We start from the raw sequence: 23,332 nt of genomic DNA on the forward strand, positions 1-23,332 counted from the left end.
AAATTAACCCAATTCTATTATTCTGTGTTTTCCCACATGGCAGCTGCATTGCCTGGCTGCTGGCATGTTGCTCCTTGGGTTGCAGCTGGCATTTCCTCCACCTCTGCCTTTCTTCTTTGTCTCTCCTGGATTTTCCTGCCTGGCTCCTGCCTGCTGTGCCATAGGCCAAAGCAGCTTATTTATTAACCAATGTGTAGCTAGAGTTTTCCTTCCTTGCCCACAGTCAGGACAAATCTTTGTAACGCGCCAGTCCCACAGCCGCTCAGACACAACCAAGAAAACACAGAGACTTATATTGCTTTCAAACTGTATGGCCATGGCAGGCTTCTTGTTAACTGTTCTTATAGCTTAAATTAATCAATTTCCATAAATTTATACCTTACCATGTGGCTGATGGCTTACTGGCGTCTTCACATGCTGCTGGTCATGGTGGCGGCCTGCAGTGACTCCTTCTGCCTTCCTGTTCTTTCTCTTCTCCTCTCTGTTAGTCCCGCCTATTCTTCCTGCCTAGCCACTGACCAATCAGTGTTTTATTTATTGACCAATCAGAGTAATTTGACATACAGACAATCCCACAGCACCAATGAGAGCAATACATATTCACGGCATACAGAAAGACATCCCACAGCATCTTCTTCCCTTCTCCACCTTTGAACTAAAGTGAGGGCTGAAGTTCTAGTCTGTTTACCTCTTAGCAAGCAGCCTGCCTTATAGCTCATGGATTTGTGCCTCCTAGACTGAGTTCTCCTAAGTGTGAAGAGTCGAAGAGCCCCTTCCAACTTTTCCTGGTCAGCTTCTGGAACTTCTAGACAGAAAATAAAATTTGCACCATGAATGGTTTCTGTGGCTCTGGCATGAGGTTACAGAGCTGGTTTCCATGGGACACACAAATGGAATGTATTCTAGATGGGTCTTCTGTCTCCCTCAGAGCATAGTTTCCCTCTACCTGCTCATGTTTTCCCAACACCATGAACAGTTAAGCACCAGGGTGTATGTGCAGGAGGTAGGAGATCCAGTCTTCAAAGGTATATGGATCTCTTTTGCTGTCAGGGTCTTCAGAAGTAGTGTAAATCTTTCTGGAATTTGGCTATTCTCTGGCTTTGGACTGCACCTGAGTGATGCTTCCATGGCTAATGAGGGCTCCAGCCCAGGGCTGTTGGGGATGGGGACAGGGAACCTTGCAGGAATCATGGTATTGGGAGGCAGGAATGGCAGATGGAGGTGGAGCTCATCATTTTTGGTGATATTTCAGCACCCTCTACAGTCAGCACCTGAGTGAACAGACTCAGCTGAAGGAAAAAGTGAGAATGTTGCTAGAAGACAAGAAAAAGCTGCAGGGTGAGCAGATTTTACTACAAGAGTCCTGTGAGGAGGCAAAGAGGCTCTGTGAAGAGGCTCATGGGAAGATGTATGACCTCTGGACAAGGCAGCTGCAGGTAGGTTGAAGCAGCAGGGCCAACCTGGCCATCAGTCTGACCATACACACACATATGCACACACCCATGTAACCATCTACTCACTTATCCAACAGACCCATCCCATCCAATAGTTCACTTCTGTGATCATTTACAAGTCTTTCTGGGAGTTAGCCTCTTAGAGCAAGCAAACCCTACTGCTCTGCTGGAAGCCACAGTTCATTGAGGGAGATGGGTCAACCATATACCACTCACCTGTTTGTAAGTATGGGAGGAGCCATGCTATGATGGAGCCACAGAGATCTGAGTGAGTCAGGTCAAGGGTCTGGGTCTTATTTGCTTGGCAGGGGTCATGTGAGATCAGAGCAGACACAGCCTGGAAGGAGGAACGCCCCCTGAAAAAGCCACACGACTCTGGCTCATAGACATCTTTTTGGGTGTCGTGTGGCATTTTACCCTCTTGTTCCCAGACTGCCATGGTGTTCTCTTTATTTGGCCAAGCTCTTGGTTCACAATTCAAGAAACTAAATTAACAGTTTGTCACTACTATTTGCTGTGAGTGGCATTGGCCAGTTCTCCCATCCTGGATCTTACATTCAGAAGCTCACTGGATGACCAGGGATGTGCCAAGGGCTTATGAGAGGCGGGGGTCAGGGTGGCACATTTGAGCCAACTGCATCAACATAGCCTCCAGAAACACAGCATGCTTCCCCAGGCATTTTTAGTCCAAAATGATGCAGAATTGTGGGACTCACCTATAACAGCTAGTGTGAGGAGAATTAATCCAACTGGTAATGTCATCCTCATTCTGTGTGATGTCCTCCTCACTGCGTTCTGATCACTGATGATTGAGGGTGTGTGTCTGTGTATGAGTGTGCCTGTCTGAGGGCACATACATCTGTGAGTATTTTGGAAGGTCTGATGATGACATCGAGGGTCCTCTGTTGCTTTCTTCCTTATGCTCTTAAGCCCGGGTCTCTCACTGAACCTCAAAATTTCTGTTCTAACTAAGCTGGATAGCCACAGATCTTTGGATCTCCTGTCTACTCACAGTAGAGCATCCTGTGTTTTTCTGTCTCATCTCGTTGCTAAATGGTTCATTTGGTCAGAAAGAGAATGGATTAGTTGGTTTCTCTTAATTTTTAAACATTTTTATTACTTTGGAATTCATGCGTTTTTGTAATAAGAAAAATCAAACAATGGAGCTACTTTAAAAATAAAAATTAGACTTCTTTTCTTTCACAGCATAAAGGTAACTTCCCAGGAAAGCTCTGGTTTGTTTACTGGCTTCACAGCATGGAACCTGACATTTTGATGCTCACTCTATCATGTATGTGTCTGTGTCTTAGGACAGATTCCAACTGATAGTTGGATGGAGTGCTGCAATTTAGAAAAGTTCTGTGGATGACCTAAGTAGCCTTCTACTGACTGACCTGGGGCTGTTTTCATATAATGTGCACTGTAATCTGGTCAAAAGTTGTTGGGTAATGACAATGGGTGACTTTCATTCTCTGGTGCTGTCAATGTCTTCTGTGGAGGAGTCCAGGTAAGTTTAGTGAGGAGACTATGATGGGTCAACTTGTATCTATTGGGAGGCTTCATGCCTCACCCTTTTCTCCCAGTACTTGGTCTTGTGTGGTCCAACTCAGTTGTGCAGAGGTTGTTACTTCTCTGTACGATCAGTGAGTCTGGTGATAAGAACTTCCCTGGGAAGGGAAATTAGTTCAGGCCAGGACAGAAGAGCGTGGCTGGGTCTAAAAGGTTTGTAGACAGCAGGGAGGACCCACTACCTTCCCTGGATTAGCAAAGGTGCTGCAACATTCTAGTCTTCTTCCTTGCATTTCTGGATTCAAGAAAGGTGTGTGTTTGTGTTGTTTTTATGTGTGTGTTTGGGGAATGAGAATGTGTGTTGAGCCTCTAAGTGTGTGTTCACTCTCTCACGGAACAGTGGAACATCTTTAAGAATGATGGAGATGGATTTCGTGAGAAAGCACTGTGCCTAATCTGGTTAGTACCACTTTGCCTAAGTCAAAGGACAGATGGAGCTGCCCATCACTCTGCATGTCCACACAGCTAACTACACATGCAAGGCCACAAAATTGATGCAAGCTAAATGTTTTTCAGGTATTTGTAGAGGCAGAATTATTTCTCTGCAAAGAAATCCTCTGGAGAAAAACAAAGTAATTGGGTCCATGACAGTGAGAAAGAGGCTACTGAAAGGCAGCAAAGGCTGGCTGAGGGTTTGTGTCCCTCTCTGCTCTGGGTGAAAGGAGGCTGACCACTGATGTCTTCCCTGCATCCTGTTTAGTTTTTCTCCTCATCGCCTGCTGCCATTTTCCTTTCACTTTTGCCTAACCTTGGTTCAGCTAACCTGGTCCCAGGTGCTTGGCCTGGACTTTTTTCTCAGAAAAATTCTGAACTGCAGAGGTGCTTGTGGCTGCATCCCAGCCCAGCAGAAGTTTGACAGCTATGCTGAGGTGTGAGATGAGGCTGTCTCAGGGCACTGCTTAGGCTCACCATACTCTCAAGTACCCACTCCATGTTGTGTCTGCAGCACTCAGAATCTGCTTTTATCCCAAACTTCTTCATCCTGAGTTAAAGTCAGCCTGATGGAGAGTTGGGAGAAGTGAGAACTCTCAGACATTGCTAGTAGTGTAAAATGGTGCAGCCCTGTGAGAAGCTATGTACAATTATTCAGAAAGTGGAACTGCTGTCTCCAGGTGGAGCATTAATTCCAGAATGGAAAGTGGTGTCCACAGAGAATAGGGGACAACAGGGATTCAGCAGGACTCATCAGAACATCCCAACTAGCAACTATTCAGAGACCCATCATTGATGAGTACAAACATACAATGTGGTCCATGGGATATTGTTAAGTTTGGAATAATATATGCAATTATTTGGCTGTGAGTTAGTCAACATTCTGTTACTCAAAGAAATGTCTGACAGAATCTTCTTATTTGAAGGAAAGTTTAATATAGACTACTGATTGTAGTGATTTTCTAGTTTCCTTTGGGCCTAAATGGAGGCAACCTGTGATATAGAGAGCTTCTTCAGGAGGAAGCTGCCCTCCTTGGAGGCACTGGGAAGCACTGAGTGAGAGCAAGGGGCTGGTCCACTGCAATCCATTGGTCCTGTGCTGGGGAACTAAGCCTTCAATGCACAGACTGGGAAACTTGCTAGGAGAGTTTAGATTACAGATCAAGGAACCCTGGTGTGTACAGGATTTCAAGGCAAGCACCACATTGACTTATCTGCCCACTGAGTTCTTCTCCCAAATCAACAGGCATTCATGTGTTATACAGACACACAGGCAGGCTGAACACCTGCACATATAAACTAAAAATAACCTGAAAAATGATCAAAACCAAGTAAAAGTACACAATCTTCTCTACATCCTCGTGCTCAAAGCATCCTGTATTTCCTGACTCTAGGCTGGAATATGGGTAGAGCGGATGTAGGTTAATGAAAGGTAACTTTCTTCTTCCTGGTATCTCAGGCGATCTCTTCTTACTCTTATTAGTGTCATCTGGGAAACTAAGCATGGATGGAATTTAGTGTGCTTGTATGTGTGCATCCACATACATGTGTGTGCTGGAGATAGATAGATAGATAGATAGATAGATAGATAGATAGATAGATAGATAGATAGATAGATAGATAGACTGTGTGTGTATGTGTCGATGTTTATATACATGGTGAGGATGCCCTCCCCTAAAAAAAATCTTCTAATGAACAGGAACATCAAAGACTTGAGGAAAATCTTCAGTCCCTGCTGAAGCAGAAGGAGCTGCTCACCTGGCAAAGGGACTTGGCAGTAAAGCTGCAGCATCACTTCACTGTGTCCCAGATGAGGTAGGAGCCCAGGCTTCCAGAAGCAGGTGGATCCAAGTGGGTCCGCTGTACCTGGATCTCCATGCTCTTTGAGTTTTCTCAATTGGCAAAGCTGCCAGCCAGTCAGGGAAAGAACCCCTCAGAGTGTCGTTGCTGGCTCAGTCAACAAGAATTATGACCAGGAAACAATATGCTCTCTCCGTGGTCTCATGGGAACTGTGTCCCCTTCTTCCCTTCTGAGACCTCTAGTATGCTCTGAGTATCTCATCTCTTAGATTAGATCTCCCCATGAATATTCCCATGGCAGCCAGAAACCTGGAAAGGAGGATCATTGATCATGAAGGAAAGTGTGTCCCCTGCATCTTTTCCATCAGGAACATCACGTTAGAGAGGTGTCCACCCTTTGCAGATTTGTATACAGCACACTCCTGCTGACTGCAGGCTCTCTGCAGTGTTTATCAGTTTCTCATGAGAAGATTTACTCTGGTCATAAACAGAGTAGGAGCTGACAAGTTAACCCCATGTAGGGTTCTGAGCTGTAGGAATAACCACAGTCTTCTCTGCATTGCTGTGTAGTCTCCACTAGAGGGCAGGCATAGAGTTTTCCAGGAAGTTCACATTCACCTGTATCTACTCAAGGCCAGCTACATCTTTTCCTGAACTGTGCCTCAGACCTTGACATACTGATATTTCTCCAAAATGATGTCTTTGGACGGTTGGAGAAATAGGCTGTTTTTTTCTAATCCAGCAAAGTGTGTATTTTCCAGTTCAATTTCTAGCAGTTTTTAAAAGCTGAGAAAAAAATCCTGTCCAGTAGCTCTCTGTCGCTTTTCCCTTGGATAAGCAGGGAATGAACTCAGCTGAAAGGTAATGCTTGATTGTCTAGCTGAGTAGAGGTGGTGGGGGCTCACAGCTGACATGGCAGGTCCCCACCAGGCTTGTGCCCCAGCTGCCTTCCTCCCCTAGGTTTGAAAACCTCCAGCAGGAACTGGAGCAGACCACAGCCCAGGAAGCGAGCCTCCTGCAGATGGAGCTGCTGGGGCAGAAACACTATGTTCCAGGCAAGTAAGCCACCATTGAGCCCCATCCCCAGCAGCCAGGGTGTTCATGGGTTGTGTTTTCTTCCTTAACTTTTGTTTACTAGGGATGAATTAGCCCTGATTGTTCTTGACAGTGGCAAGCAAAACTGTTTCTGAATCCTATTTTCTTTACCAATTTTCCATGACAGCACCTCTTAAGAAAACTGAGAAGGCTAGAAGAAGCCAGAGACACCTTGAAGGCATGACATTCTACACTCCAGGTTCACGGCCTCCTCAGAAATTGCCACCTCTTTTCAGCTGTGAACTCACTAGTGAGGCACATATCAACCTACCATCAGGCAGTCCAGCCACAATCTGATCCACATCCATTGGCTCAGTATTCCCAGAGAAAAGATTGTATCAGAAATAGTCTGAGATTCAGAGGACACAACACAAATTACTAAGAACCCTGACATCCATCAGCACGTGGCCCCAGTGAGGTGCAAAACAACATGGAAGAGGACATGTGGGTGAGCAAGAGTTCTTCTGTCAGCTTCCTACCAAGGGCTTTGACAAGCTGATTACGTATGTGATGGAAATCTGAAAAGGAAGACTGTGTTAACATCACACTGCCATCCAGATAGACCACACCAAAGCATAAGATTCTCTAGTGCAGTGCTGAAGCTGATGCCATGTCATATGCTAGTGTTGCTGAAGATAATTCACTGCAGAGAGTAAGCTAGGTCCTCACCTCATTTTCTCTTCCATAATGAAATTCCAAAGGATCCTGAAATTTGCTTAAATTTTTTTATTTATATGTTGGGATATTTATGCTTTAGATTTTGGTTTTCTTCATTTTAGTTTAAGGTTTTGTTAATTTTTGTTATTGGGTTAATAGTTTGCTAAGGCTATACATTGTATATAATGACTGTTGTTTTGAAAGACCCCATTGAGTAAAATGAATACATTTTTATGAATAAAATCCAATTTCAGCTTCACTCTGAGAGACTTCTTTAGTCAGGTGAGGTTTCACACTGCTGTAAACCCTGAACTCACAGGCTTGGATATATCTCATTCAGTTCCAGGAATCTTGGGCTGCACAAGGATTTCTCAGCCATAGGTCTCAGGGCTATACAGGGGGATGGCACCTATATGCAGATGGAATAGCCTACTCCATGAATACCCACTACATAATAGAAAAACTAGACATGTTGTATCCTTGACATCATATATTTAGCTGCCAGTAAAGTGTGGTACACTGTACACACATGTTCACGAAATCATCATGTAGACCAAATTAAAAGGAAAAACAAGTATTTGCTCCAGGCCTCTCTGAAATAAGAATATTCATTAAAATTGTATAAAACAAATCAGAAAATGAAACGAAATCTGCCTCTAGTTTTTCTGAAATATAACATGAATGATAACCAAGAAGAAGAGATAATTCCTGCAAGACATGTTGGGATATTTTGTGGTGCTTTTCTTTGTACTTATGGGTGTTTGGCCACCATGTACATGCAATTCCCACAGAGGCCAGGTGAGGTCAGATTCCACCTGGAATTTAGGTTAAAGAGGTTTGTTAGCTGTGCTGTGGGTCTTCTGAGACAGCAATGAGTGTTCTTCATGGATGAGCCATCTCTCCAGTCCCTGATATTGACCTTGTCCTCCCAGCCATGTGTGCTGTCTTAGGTGGATTGGATCAATCCCAACCAAAAGATTCTTGAAACCTGTTGGGACAGGCATGCTAATTGTCTTAGGCTGTCACACATCCATGCAGGGCTCTCATAGGTTCAAGATCCTGCCCCAGTATCACTCACTGTCAGACTGGCACAGATTTGCTAGATCTCTTCTAGGTTGACAACATGAAAATAAGACTGTCTGATGAAATGCAGAATTGAGAAGACTGTCCTAGAGTGAAGGTGGGATGAGGAATCCCTCTTGATGGTCCAGATAAGCAATGTTGGGAGGAACTTCATGACTAGGTGGAGTGGGTGGAGCCTGCATCAGGGGCCACATGTCTCTGGTGCAGAGTGATTCTATACAAGACTAAAAATAGGAGGAGGTAGTTGATGCCGCACTTTTACCACAGTAGATCTCAGATTATATTGAGAAAGTTCTTTCAAATGACTGATTGACTCTTATGAAGCTCCTCTGGAATAGATCTCACTCCTGAGACTGAGAGTGAAGTAGAGAGTTCATGTTTAAAGGATGTTATCCCATGGGTCTCCAGACTGGAGCTGTCACATCAAGGGTAAAAAGAACATTGTGTCCTCTGGTCTTCATCAGTGGGGCTGTGCCAGGTCTTGGCCCACAGAAGCCAAGACATCTGGTTTTTCATTCCTCACTTAAGCTAGAATCTCTCCATCTCATATATTTACTTGTTTAATTAGATTATTGTGTGTTCCATTTGAGAAATTTCAGACTTGTGTTATTTTACTTTCTTGCCCAGAAGCTATAGATACCTAGTAGGCCAGCATCAAAGCATCATCTAAAAAGCAGAGTAAGGGAATGTGACCATGTGGAATTTATAAGTGAGATAAGGCTGTTGTTAAGCCCAAACTACTCTAAAAGTCCTATACCTGTCTGGTGCATTGGTCAGGGTTTTATGGGGTAACAGAATGAATTTCTATATATACAAAAGGCTATATTTTAGAATGACTTAGATGCTGTGGTCCAGCTAATTGAACATTGGCTGGCTATAATGGCAAAGTCCTCAAATCGAGGAGTTGCTCAGTCTACTATGCTTGATGTCTCAGCGCATCATTAGTATAGTCTGGAATCCCAAGTAAGTTGGCTCCAATGCCAGTGAAGGCATGGACTTGCTAGCAAGGTGAGAGAAAGCAGGTAAAGAGCAAAGCTCACTTCCTCCATTTCATTATATGGGCTTCCAGCACAAGGCCTGGCTGAAATTACAGGCGGGATTTTGGGGCTCAAAACATCTGAGTTATAAGTGTTTCTTTCCTCGTCAATATCCAGATTAAAAGAGTATCTCCCTAATGCAAAGATCAGGACTACATGTGGATCTTCTCTCTTCAAATTAAGCAAAAGTACATTACAGGCAGGCCCCTCCATTTTGGGGTTTTAGTTAATTCCAGATATAATAAATGTGACAAACAAAAATAGATATCACATCTGCACCCTTGTCAACTTGACACACAATTATATCTTTTTATGTCATGATTAATTTCCAAATGTAATACAATAACCATGTCTTAATATTGCCTAAATATGATATAATTATTGCAAGTACAACACAAAGACATTATGTATTATACCAGCTCAAAATTATGTCTAACATGATTTAATTATTCCTTGTAGTTGGAGTTTTCCTCTGTCCACCCAGCTCCTGCAGCTGCTCATACCCAAGTAAACACACAGAGACTTAAAAACTGTATGGCTGTGGCAGGCTTCTTATTATCTAGTTATTATATCTTAAATTAACCCATTTTTTTATTAATCTATAAGTTGCCACGTTGCTTGTGGCTTACAGGTACTTTACATCTTACTTCTCATGGTGGCGGTGGCTTCTCTTGAGTCAGCCTTCCACTCCCAGCATTCTCCTCTCTGCTTATCCTGCCTATACTATACTTCCTGCCTGGCTACTGTCCAATCAGCATTTTATTTATCAATTACTCAGAGGAACACATTTACAGCATACAGAAAGACATCCCCAGCAATCCCTTACAACTGCAAGCACATTATAAAGTTAGAATAAGTGGCAATGTCCCTGGAGGGACATTCTTTTAGTATCTCAAATTTAAATATGATAACCATCAATATTCTCCCTCTTTTGGAATAAATTTGGTTTTATTTATTTGTTTATTTTTGTTTTTACACCCTAACCAAAATTTCCCCTCTGTCCTCTCCTCTCAGTCCCTCCCTTACCCTCCAAACTTCCTGCTCCACATCCATTCCTCCGTCTTTTTTTTCTCTTCAGAAATGGTCAGGCCTCCTGTGCATATCTGCCTGTCATGTTATATCAAGTTGTGGTGAGACTAGGCATGACTTCTTACATTAAGGCTTACATTATCTTTATTGAGAAGCAACAATTTTCCACATGAGCTCATGGTGCCTCTTTACCATGGCCACAGTCACCAATGCAACAGCAAGGACTCTCCCAAGCACCACTGTCTCCTCCCTACTTCCCCTTTCTATTTGTGTAATATGTAGTTTATTTCATCTGGAGTCTGTGCTGTGTGTTGGTGTCTGTGCCCATTTCCCTTGGAAAGAGCCAATGTTCCTCAGAATATACTTGAGATGTAAGAGAAGCACAATAAATACAGTCCTCTATCAATATCCACATGTTATTTTTATTCAGAAAGGCTGAGCATAATCTAAGGCAGATTACAAATACAAAATAGCTTCAGTCAAACCTCCACTCAAAAGTATCCCCTGCTTCAACCCTAAAGAGAAACAGGTACCAACAGTCCCAGAATATCAATGTAACCAGGCTTAACTCTAACACAAAAACTGCCTGGACACAGCCACACCCTTAAAGTACCCCAGGCCAACATGGCCTCCTGAAAAGGCCCATGCTAAGCATCTGCAGTGAAAGTAGACCAGGATTAACCATTAAACCATGATGTCAAGACAGAAGTATTCCAAGGCCTAAGGATGAACCTGGTGAAGACCAGAAATAACGCCTACATTAGCAATGGCTTCCCTCACCCAGAAAGGCCAGGGACCAACACTAGGAATGAAAAGGCCAAACCTGACCTAAAAGAGGCCTTCACCAAAACCTGAAGCTGCATAAGCTCTGGTTCAGAGGAAAAACAGAGGTATCCCTGGGCCAGTCCATTAAATGGAAGAGCCAAGGGCAGAGGAGAAGAAGGAAAAGTAACAAAATGAAATGAAACAAAAAGAAAAGAAAAGAACACCCATGCCTAACCATGACCCTGAAGAAGGCTGGCCCCATCAAAGAGGGAAATGAGTTCTACCCTATTCCTCAGAAGAAAAAGACCTGGCTCAAAGAAAGAAAAGGAGAGTATCCATGCCCCAACTTTACCTGGACTGAAGCCAGGGCCTTCACCAAGATGAGAATTTGCCTGAGCACACTTCTGACCCTGAAGAAAACCGGGCCAAACTAAGGAATGACGTGGGCCCAGACCAATCGCTCAAATGAAAGAGGCCAGGGGGCAAAGCAGGAAAAGGAGAATGCAAGAGTGCTAACACTTACCCTGACAAAAGCATGAACCAAAACAGGGAGAGAGGACGACCTGGGACATTCTCCAAGGACCAAATGAAGAAGCAGGTCTGGGGCAAATATTGACTGGGAAGAATTCAGAGCTCATACAAAACTCATAAAACAAGCAATTCAAAATCAAAAGTGGAAATGTTAAGGGCCAACAATAGACCTTCATAAAGATAAACCACAAACTCTAAAATCAAGGGAGCTCCTGCCAACCCAATGAGAGATACGTAGTCAGACTTAATGTTGACCCTAGGAAGCACAGTTTGAAGAAACAATTTAAATGGAAGCTGCTCCAACCACCATGGAGAACTCTTCGTAGGCCAAACACTGATATCAAGTAGCCAAGGACCAAGCCCTGTGTGAAAGGTGTCCAGGCATTCCAAGAGAAGAAATATCCTGACCATAAACTGCTATCAGTGGAGACCTGCAGCCTACTGAGCAAGAATTAAACTCAGAAGCCTTGAACTTTGAGGATGCGTGGGCAGAATATTCTCTTCTTTGTCCAACACCCAAACCAAAAGGGAGCCAGAAACACCATGTTATCAATGGAGCTGATGGCTCCCTTACAGATGAAAGCAAATGGACATCATTAACATATTTGGTAGTTAGAGGGAACCTTGAGGCACACTGATCCCACACCTCAATTTCACTCGATGTTTTACAGCCAATCAAGGCCTCAAAAGAGACACAGAGAAGAATGTTTATTGAAGATCTTAGTCTCACAGACTTCAAGTACAGATATAAGTTGACATCCTGAGTACCAACTGTGTGGATCACATACATTCCATTTACACTTGTCATCTTCAGTACATGCAAGCCAGGATGTGCCACTCACCATTATGATTCAAGCTCTCATCTGAGTAATCAATGAATATGAACATAGCATAATACAAATGGTGTTATACCGCATGATGTATGAGTCTGATAAAACTCCAAATCTTGACTTCAGCTGATAATTTTAGGAACAAACAAGTCTCAAAAGTAACATAGGAATACCCCTTCCTACCAAGAAGCTCAGACTAACCCAAAATCTGCTTCAATAATTCTTTTCTACTTCTTTTAACAGAAACATGGTCCATAATGTTCCTCTTTTCTTACAAGATTTCAGAGAGATGAACTTAATATAAAATATAATGTTAATTGTGGAAATTATTTCTCAAAGAAGGATCCCATGTACTAGTTTTTAAAGTCCCAGGATGGTGGCTATTATGTTGAACTGAATGTTGAACTGAATGGTGTTGTAAAATAAAAAAATAAATAAATAAATAAAGTCCCAGGATGATGTGTAATGCCAATCAACAAAGCATTAACAAATACAGACTTTTCTCACATATTGTCAGAGTTCCTCCCATATTTAATTTTTCTTATTCTGACTTTTCTTGGTTAATATTCTGGAGTGACCCACTTCATCCTCACTTCTCACCTGCAGGCACTTCCACATTTCATTTCATCAACTTACTGCATCTCCTCCTTCCTTAAAGAATTCCAGACTAATCATTGAGTGGGGTGTCCTCGTCCTGGTGAGCTCAATGCTAGCAACCCCCCTACTAAATCTGTTGTCTTTATAAAAATAATATCCTCCTAAGACAAACATGATAAGTCCAACACATTCTAGGTAAGTCTGATGACGTCAGACATTGGTAGTCTTAAGTCCTCCTTTTCCCTCTGACTTTTCTCTAAACTATGTCCTTAAAAGTCAGGCGATGGGGATTTAGCTCAGTGGTAGAGTGCTTGTCTAGCAAGCACAAGGCCTTAGGCTTGGTCCTCAGCTCTGAAAAAAAAGTGGTCTAAATTTTATCTTCAAAGTATCTAGCCTGTTGCATATTCCTGACCCAGAGACTCTTGCCTCTCCATTACAATAATCCATATCACCATGCGAGAACTCAGCCTGTTCTGTATCGTCTGCTGTAGCCAGGATTCCTTCTTCCTTTTTCTGGAGTTCTACACAAAACCTGGAGCATTCATTTAGAAAGATTCTTGGGGATCTAGAATGCCAGAGCTCCCTGGATGACCAGTATTTGTCCCACCTCACCTCATATATCAGCCTAAAGTAAAAGTGGGACCACTGAGAGACAACTGGAACGGAGCTAAATTTGAGGGCTATTTCTGGGAACCAGAAGTCCTAGAATTGTCCAGATTCAAAGGGCTTCAGATGCTGAAAGAAAAAATCCAGAGTTCTTCACCCATAACTAGTTCTCTGACCAATATGGGAAAAAAGGACAAACGTTCTGAGTCCATTCTGCCTTTAGTGGACACAATAACCACTGTATTGTATAGCCTGAAAAACTGTATATACTCTATTTTTATATCAATTTATCTATCTTTCCATCAGCTATCTCCATTCTTCAATCCATCTATCCATCTATCTACCTCCATCCATACTAACTTCCATCCATCCATCCATGCATCCATCTTCTCCTACTACTATTCTTCCTTTTCTTTTTTTCCACTTTAATGATTCTTTTTATTTTTTAATTAACATTTTTTTCATACGATACATTTTAATCATGTTTTCCCATCCCCCAACTCTCCCAGGTCCTTCCCACCTCCCTGTCCTCTCAAATTTACCTCTTTATCATAATGATTCTTGGACTTACAGTTGTACAAATTGCTTGGTTTTTTTTTTTGACATTTTGTCCATTTTGTAAATTCTTCCAAATAAGCTTTTCTTCTTAGTATATAGTTACCACCCCCACTGTAACATCCTTACCCACACTCTTTTCAAGCCATACAGTTTAATTTCCTTAGCTTCTCTAAAATATTCCCAGGTGGTTTCATGCACATCATCCCTGGACTCAGTCATTGTCATCAGTCACTTTAGGCCTGGTGCTGATTCCAAGACGCAGTGGTGGCAGGAGAAGGGAGCAAGTGCCTTTCTTCCTCTTTTCCTTCATCTTCAGGCCACCTGGTGTCCAGTCCAAGGCACAGCCCATCGTGATGGGACAGTCACAGCGCTTGAAGACAGAGCTACAGGAGCCAGAGAGGGATGAGCGCTTGCCCTGAAACGTGTTTTTTGATAGCTTTGAATTGAGTTTTCCCCAGTGCAAAAGAGCAGATTCATGTTTCTGCATGGATGGGAGGCCAGGGAGTATGCACATGTGTAACTTAACAAAGCCACTTAAGGCCGTTCTGTGTAGCTTACTTTAGTTTCTGCATATTGCCTTATTAACCATCATTCAGGATTCTGGGATAAATTAGCTAGAGGTTAACTCTCTTTACTTCTCTGATCATGATTCTCAGGTAATATCGGCCCATTGCACTTTCCCTTTCAAATTCGAAAGTATTTCAAGAACATTTTTCAGGTCTGTAGCAGGGAGCAGCCATGGATTCTCTTCTTGGGTTCAGATTGCAACGAGGCATGTGTGGGGACTTATAAAGGCACTTGCCTTACATGTAGGAGCCTGTACATGGAGCTCTTCCAGAAATGCAAATTCGGCATGATCCGCGACTGTTTCAGGCCCAGATAAGCAGTGAGCACCAACAAATACTCCCCTGGGGGAAATATACTCCAACTTCATAAGTCACAGCTTTTCTTGTAATGGGTGACTGTGTGTGTATGTGGGTGGTGGGTTATGTGTGGGTATATGTGTGTATACATGGGGGGTATGCATGCTACTGCATGCATGCGGAGGCTGGAGGATGGCTTTGGGTGACCTCCTTGCTCCTTTGAGACAGGGCCTCTCCCCCAGCCTGAACTAAGGCGGTGGCCAGCAAGCCCCTCCCGCCAGCATTGTGTTTTCCCCCACCACAGTGCTAAGGTTAAAGCATCCACACACCGTCCCTGGCTCGTCACGCTGCTCCTGGAGTCAGAACTCGACCCCTCACGCCGTACAGAAGGGCTCCGTATTTCCTGAGCCATCTCTCTAGCCCCTCACACCATTTGATAATTATAGTCCGTTTACCTGTCTTTGTGTTTATGTCATGAAAGCTACCTTAAGATGCCAGTCTGTTTTCTGGAGGATACACATTGCAAAGATACACATTTAGTACAGAGCTCTGAGTATTAATGGACTGAAAGTATGCTAACGGTGTGGAGTCTTTCAGGTCAGTGCCTCCATCATGAGTGGTTTTCAGGGGGGCCATGCTTTGCTGACTTTAATTTCAAGTCTGATGTTATCCCACAGCATTCATCATAGTTGTTTCCGGATTGGAGTATTCCCCGTGAAGTTAGGTAGGCTTTGCCTGAAGTCCACTGAGGACAGCAGCAAGCCAAACCACCACCACAGTGGGCCTGGAACACACCTGCATGGCCAGGGGAGGTGCCATAAGGTGGGCCTGAGTGGCTGGGGGTCCAATTGAAAGCTAATGTTCACTTTGCTGTCGTAGAGACCGGTACCCATCCTCATTCTTTCCCCATGTCTCCCTAAACTGGCTCCTTTCTTCATATGCTCTATGATGGGCTGTGATGCACAGTGGAACGCAGGCTGACGCTTCTTCTCCAACGAGGGCATGGCCAGATCGAAACAGTGATGGCCAGAGGTGGCTCCACAGAACAGGAGAGCTGGGATGGAGGCTTTGGGGGTAATTTTTAAAAATGTAAAGCACTGAGAATTTTCAGACCAAGGAAAATGAACACATTCTTATGGAAATTGAGAACGAAGCCCTCAGGTCTGGCATGTCTCCCCAGGACCAGCCCCACTTACATCACAGCAGTTCCTGCATCTCCGAATCCTCCAGGAGATGAGCTGCTGTCTGCCCCATCACCGCAGGCTGGCTGGACCTCGGCCTGGTAGGGAATGGTGTGCACCTTCCTTTTACTGTTGTTGGCTCACTTTGTGTCCGTAGCATCATAACATTATGCTAACATTTTCTCTTTTGTGAGTTTGTAGATTTTAAGACAAAATAAAAAAAAAATTTTTCCAGCCTCAGTTTTAGGGTTCCTTCCAGATCCTTGATTCTCTGAGACATTGATTCTTAAAGTGTCTAGCATAATCATTGCTCATTTACATAATCTAGGAAATAATCACACAACACCTCGCAGCAGTATATACAGTTGGGACACAAATTAAGATGCAGTAACGGGTCTTGAGGATTTGGTGGCTCGAAGAAGGAAGACTGTCACGTGACTCTTAGGTAGGCGTTCTGGGCAGACAGTTTTGCTTGGTTGCCTGGAATGCTCCGCAGCCCGGGGTTACCGCTGCTGTGTTGGTCTCTGTTGTTGCCCAGCATCTTATGAACATCCACACGGCAGAGGCTGGGTCAGCGTGGATGTGGCAGAAGGCTCCAGGAGACGAGTCAGGCATCACTCTTCCACACATCTCCCTGTAGATCTTACTCATGTGGTCACATCTACAGTGCATCAAGAAACAGTAGCCATGTATCACATAAAGCTTCAAATGTGATAATGGGGTACCAAAAAGTCCCTAGCATGAACAGGCACAGGGTAGGGACAGCGCTTGAATCCAGCATCACAAGAATGAAGAAGTTCACCTTTAGTTGTTCCTCCCCAGATGATGGGATACAGGCCTCGGCATCTTTACATGCTGCTTGTCCTGGCAGTGGCTGCAGTGTCTCTCTATTCTTCCTTTTCTATTTCTCCTTCTTCTTGCTCTTCCCTTATTCATCCAGAATATTATAATCATTTTTGCCTCCCTAAGTTTTTACAGGGCCTTATAAATTGCTAGTTACATTATAACAATTAAAACTTTTCTTTGTGGGTTTTATTCTCCATATTTTCCCACTGGAAATCTTTGTAAGCCATATCCTCCCCCGCACCTGCTGAAATGTTACATTCCTTAGATCTCTGACACTGCAACACTAAAAGTCTTGTGCAAAAGTGTTAAAAAATGCAACTGTGCTTAAAACCAGCTAAAAACCTATATCTAAATCTTGATACTTTAATAACTTGCAAACACATCATCTTAGTTTGTTTTTTATGACAAATGTAATTTAGATATAATGAATTCAATGAGTTGATATATTCAGTGTTTATTAGTTCTCTGCCATGAAGTTCATAAAAAAGTTTTCTCACTAAATAAATTTTTGTCAAGAGGTAAAATCCATAGTGTTTTCTAAATGGAAATGGAAAGATGTACACAAAGCCAGAAAACAGAGTTAATCATAAGTCAGAAGTTTTATGGGAGATAAAAAAATGAAGATCATTTATGAAACTGCTGTATTCATTAAAATTCCTTAGGCCAAAATTCAGTACACTTGTATACAATTAGGATATAATTCTCTGTTTGGAATAAAGGTGATAGAAGATGCCACATAGTTCAACCTTTTATACAGAGAAAAGGAAAATCCATGCTAGAACTTTAATTTGAGAGCCTTAAAATGGCCTACAAAAAGAGACTTAGTCTTAGTCAGGGACTAATCTGTCTCTCAACTGTTTGAATTACAAAAGACTTTCAAAAGACCAGTGAAACATCCTGCCAAAGCTTGGCTCATGGGATTGTAGTCTATGAGAACAGATGAGATCAATCTGAGTGCTATAGAAGTGGGAAAGTAGGTCATGCACTTACTTACACCCCCTTGAAATACAGGCTATGTAATCTAATGAAATCTGGGAGAGATTATTTCCTGATGGACTGGCTCACAGGAAGCATTGGGGATGTTTGGTTATCACAAGCAGAGGTGTCACGCAGAATGGAAGATGATGAAGGAAGGATGGGGTTTTCCTGATAAAATACATGTGAGAGAAGCAGTGCTTTATGGCCAATTCACTGAGCATGATGGAGCACTGGGCTGTGCTTACAGAAGAGGTCAAACATAAAATGGTTGATTCACCAGGGACTTCAGGACTGGTGTTTGCCTTTAGTGCCTTTGCAGAGCTCCATGGGAGAATGTGAACTTGTAGAAACAACTAAAATTTTAAGGAAAGGGTGAAGTGTTGTGTAACAGTTTTCCTTTTTATGACATGAAATAGTTTTCTATTATTTTTGAGATTACTTTATCCTCTCTTTCATCTTTCAAACCCTCCCAATACTCTTCCTTGCTCTATTTCTAATTAATGTCTTCTATTTTCATTAATTGTTGCTACATGCTTATACATATATATGTGTATGAAATATATATATATATATATATATATATATATATATATATATATCCATATAGTTATATTTCCCAAATGTAAGCCAATCATTCTGTATAGCTAGCATATATGTTTTCAGAAGTGACCCTTTGATATTGAGTATCCAACTGGTGTACTCTTCCCTGGGCAGGACTATTTCAATAAGTCTCAGAAAGTTCTATGAAAAAAGAGAAGAGGTTCATAATATCCAGCAATTAAATCATGGCTGGGAAAGCTGAACCTTACAAGAATTACAAGGCCCTTCTACTTCCAAGGTTAAATGCATGCTAACTAAGGAGAACTGAAGGAAGGAGACCCTCTGTCTCATTCAGCTGCAAACGAGTCATGCAGCCACATTCAGAGTTCTAGTCTTCATGAGTCACCCATTCTAATGTGAGCCTTTGTGATGCCACACATTAGAGTTATTCATATTCCTATAAGTAATCCCATACCTATACTCCTGTATAAACCTCAATAAACTCACTAATTTGAGGGAATAGGAATCACAGTCTTCCCTGGGAGGCAGACAGATAAAGAAAGAGGAACTGATAAGTAATACAAATGGCCAACTTCGATGCGAGCTTCCATCCTGCCCCAGAGTTCCCATTTGGACAAGAGAGCTCCCATCTGGACAAGAGAGAGAGACATCCTGAATCTGTCAGCTCTGTCTGAACCAAGTGCGCTGATAAGACCACGAACAAACCACAAGGAGATGGGCAGATGTCAAGGCAGAAGTACATACAAGAAAATGAAGAGCAATATAGCATCACCAGAACCTACCATGAATCCAACATCTAGACCTGAACATCAAAAATTGGAAGAAGCAGAAGAAAACAGCTTTATGAATAACATCATTAATAAGGTAGAGGCTTATGTAGAGGAAAAGACAAAAAAAATGGAAAGAACACTATAAACAACTAGAGGAAAGGGAAAATTAGAAGAAAACAATAAAGTCCTGGAAGAAAATAATAAAGTACTGAAAAAAATCATGAAAAAGCAATGAAACAAATAAAGGAAACAGTCCAAGAACTGAAAAGTGAAATAAAAAAAATGAAGAAGACACAAACAGAGGGAATGCTGGAAATAGAAAATGTGAGTAAATGATTGGGAACTTCAGATGCAAGTATAACCAACAGAATGCAAGAGATGGAAGAGAGGATCTCTGGTGTTGAAGATACAGTAGAAGAAATAGATTCATCAGTCAAAGAAAACACTAAAGCCAAAAAAGTCATGAACCAAAATGTCCAAGAAATTTGGGACACCATGAAAAGACCAAACCTATGAATAATAGGGATAGAAGAAGGAGAAGAATACCAACTCAAAGGCACAGAAAATATATTCAACAAAACCATAGAAGAAAGCTTTCCCAACTTAAAGAAGGAAATGCCTATGAAGATACAAGAAGCCTATAGAACACCAAACAGACTAGACCCCCAAAAAAAGTTCCCTCGCCACACAATAATTAAACATGTAAATGTACAGAATACAGAAAGAATATTAAGAGCAGCAAAGGAAAAAGGCCAAGTGACCTATAAAGGCAAACCCATCAGAATAACACCTGAGACTTTGAAAGCCAGAAAGACCTGGACAGATGTAATACAGACACTAAGAGACCATGGATGTTAGCACAGACTAATATACCCAGCAAAACTTTCAGTCATCATAGACAGAATGAATAAGACATTCCAAGACAAAACCAGATTTACACAATACTTATCCACAAACCCAGCCCTACAGAAAGCACTAGAAGGAAAATTCCAGCCTAAGGAAGTCAGATACACCCTTGAAAACACAGGCAATAGATAAAGCCACAGCAGTAAACCCCAAAGAAGAGAAGTACACACACACTACCACCAAAAAATAACAGGGATGAACAATCACTGGTCATTAATATCCCTTAATATCAATGGACTTAATTCAGCTATAAAAAGACATAGGCTTGCAGAATGGATATGAAAGCAGGACCCATCTTTCTGCTGCATACAAGAAACACATCTCAAATTCAAAGACAGACACTACCTAAGAAGAAAAGGCTGGGAAAAGACTTTCCAATCAAACGGTCTTAAGAAACAAGCAGGTGTAGCCACAATGATATCCAGCAAAATAGACTTCAAACTAAAATCAATCAAAAGAGATCAAGAAGGGCATTACATACTCATCACAGGAAAGATCCACCAAGATGAAGTTTCAATTCTGAACATTTATGCCCCAAACACAAGGGCACCCACCTATGTAAAAGAAACATTACTAAAGCTTAAACCACATATAAAACCCCACACAATAATAGTGGGGATCTCAACACCCCACTTTCACCACTGGACAGATCCACCAAATTGAAACTTAACAGAGAAATAGAGGACTTAACTGATGTCATGACCTAAATGGACCTAATAGATATCTACAGAACATTCCATCCTAACAAGAAAGAATATACCTTCTTCTCAGCACCCCATGGAACTTTCTCTAAAATTGACCACATGCTTGGCCACAAAGCAAATCTCAACAGATACAAAATAATTGGAATAACCTCCTATGTTCTATCAGACCACCATGGTTTAAAGTTAGATTTCAAGAACAACAAAAACTGCAGAAAACCTACAATCTCATGGAAACTGAATAATGCTCAACTGAATCACCAATGGGTTAAGGAAGAAATAAAGAAAGTAATTAAAGACTTCCTAGAGATCAATGAAAATGAAGACACCACATACAAAAACTTATGGGACACTATGAAAGCAGTGCTAAAAGGGAAATTCATAGCACTAAATGCCCACATAAAGAAGTGGAGAAATCTCACACTAGTGACTTAACAGCACACCTGAAAGCTCTAGAACAAGAAGAAGCAAAGTCTCCCAGGAAGATTAGATGCCAGGAAATTATTAAAGTGAGAGGTGAAATCAATAAAATATGAACTAAGAGAACAATACAAAAAATTAATGAAACAAAGAGTTGGTTCTTTGAGAAAATAAACAAGATAGACAAGCCCCTATCCAAACTAACCAAAAGACAGAGAGAGAGAATCCAAATCAACAAAATCAGAAATGAAAAAAGGGACATAACAACAGACATTCAGTAAATCCAGAGAATTATCAGGTCATATTTCAAAAACCTCTACTCCACAAAACTGGAAAACCTAAAAGAAATGGACAATTTTCTGGATACGTACCACATACCTAAGTTAAATCATGACCAGATAAACTATTTAAATAGTGCAATAACTCCTAAGGAAATAGAAACAGTCATTAAAAGTCTCCCAACCAAAAAAAGGCCAGAACCAGATGGTTTCAGCGCAGAATTCTACCAGATATTCAAAGAAGAGTTAATACCAATACTCTATAAATTGTTCCACACAATAGAAACAGACGGAACATTACCAAATTCCTTCTATGATGCTACAATTACCCTGATTCCTAAACCAAACAAGGATACAACAAAGAAAGAGAATGACAGACCATTCTCCCTCATGAACATTGATGCAAAAATACTCAATAAAATACTGGCAAACAGACTCCAAGAACACATCAAAACAATTATCCACCATGATCAAGTAGGCTTCATCCCAGGGATTCAAGGGTGGTTCAACATATGAAAGTCAATCAATGTAATACACCATATAAACAAACTCAAAGAAAAAAACCACATGATCATTTCACTAGATGAAGAAAAGGCATCTGACAAAATCTAACACCCCTTCATGATAAAAGTCTTGGAGCAATCAGGAATACAGGGAACATACCTAAACATAATAAAGGCAATTTACAGCAAGCCAACAGCCAACATCAAAATAAATGGAGAGAAACTCAAAGCAATTCCACTAAAATCAGGAACGAGGCAAGGCTGTCCACTCTCCCCATACTTATTCAATATAGTACTTGAAGTTCTAGACAGAGCAATAAGACAACATAAGGAGATTAAGGGGATAAAAATTGGAAAGGAAGAAGCCAAGCTTTCCCTATTTGCAGATGACATGGTAGTATACTTGAGTGAATCCAAAGATTCCACCAAGGAACTGATAAAGCTTATAAACACCATCGACAACGTAGCAGGATAAAAGATCACCTCAAAAAAAATCAGTAGCCCTCCTATATACAATGGAAAAAGAAGCTGAGAAGGAAATCAGAGATACATCACCCTTTCCAATAGCCACAAATGACATAAAATACCTTGGGGTAACACTAACTGAGCAAGTGAATGACCTATATGACAAGAACTTTGAGTCCCTGAAAAAAGATATTGAGGAAGATGTCAGAATATGGAAAGATCTCCCATGCACATGGATAGGCAGGACCAACATAGTAAGAATGGCAATTTTACCAAAAGCAATCTACAGATTCAATGCAATCTGTACCCCATCAAAATACCAACACAATTCTTCACAGACCTGGAAAGAATAATACTCAACTTTATATGGAAAAACAAAAAACCCAGGATAGCCAAAAGAATCCTATACAATAAAACAGCCTCTGGAGGTATCACCATCCCTGACTTCAAGCTCTACTATAGAGCTACAGTAATAAAAACAGCTTGGTATTGGCATAAAAACCAACATGTGGACCAATGGAATCGAATTGAAGACCCTGACATTAACCCGCACACTTATGAACATATAATTTTTGACAAAGAAGTCCAAAGTGTACAATGGAAAAAAGAAAGCATCTTCAACAAATGGTGCTGGCATAACTGGACATCAATGTGTTGAAGGCTGCAAATAGATCCATATCTGTCACCGTGCACAAAACTTAAGTCCAAGTGGATCAAGGACCTCAACATAAATCCAGCTACTCTGAACCTGCTAGAAGAGAAAGTAGGAAGTAGTCTTGAATGCATTGGCATAGGAGATCACTTCCTAAATATAACA

The 23,332-nt window shown here is 41.7% G+C and overlaps 1 protein-coding gene across 1 annotated transcript in view; it reads right to left on the reverse strand.

Annotated features, from left to right (window-relative positions):
- LOC121826500 (vomeronasal type-2 receptor 116-like) overlaps positions 1-23,332 on the reverse strand; it is a 182,257-nt gene that overhangs the window by 128,924 nt on the left and 30,001 nt on the right. The window lies entirely within an intron of this gene.

Source organism: Peromyscus maniculatus, chromosome 23 (genome assembly GCF_049852395.1).
Source record: "Peromyscus maniculatus bairdii isolate BWxNUB_F1_BW_parent chromosome 23, HU_Pman_BW_mat_3.1, whole genome shotgun sequence".
Taxonomy (NCBI): domain Eukaryota; kingdom Metazoa; phylum Chordata; class Mammalia; order Rodentia; family Cricetidae; genus Peromyscus; species Peromyscus maniculatus.